The sequence below is a fragment of the Vombatus ursinus genome, unplaced genomic scaffold (assembly GCF_900497805.2).
Source record: "Vombatus ursinus unplaced genomic scaffold, bare-nosed wombat genome assembly UNPS02012602.1, whole genome shotgun sequence".
NCBI lineage: Eukaryota > Metazoa > Chordata > Mammalia > Diprotodontia > Vombatidae > Vombatus > Vombatus ursinus.
Window position 1 is genome coordinate 1,330,623 of NW_020952380.1, and position 344 is coordinate 1,330,966.

Sequence of the window (344 nt, forward strand, 5' to 3'; positions counted from 1 at the left end):
CAGCTGCCAGTCGGGTACTGTGGCATGGGTAAGGTAAGATCTGGGTATTTTGGAAGTCGAGGCAGGGACTGTGGTAGGCAGAGTCGTGTGTACTGGGATGGGCTGGATTCGGAGAAGCCATGAGGCAATTGGGCAGTGCTCTGTGACATAAGCTGGGTGCAAGGAAGTAGCCGAGCCTGAACTCCTGAGGCAAGGGGCGGTGCCACGTGGGAGTGGGATGGCAGAGGACTGAGTTCCCTCTGCTTAGTCCCCTCCCTATATGCAACGTCATCCCCAGATGCCTCTTGTGACCTTCCAGACCTTGTGCAGCACTGACCCAGTCCCCTCCTGAGTCTGACTTCCTA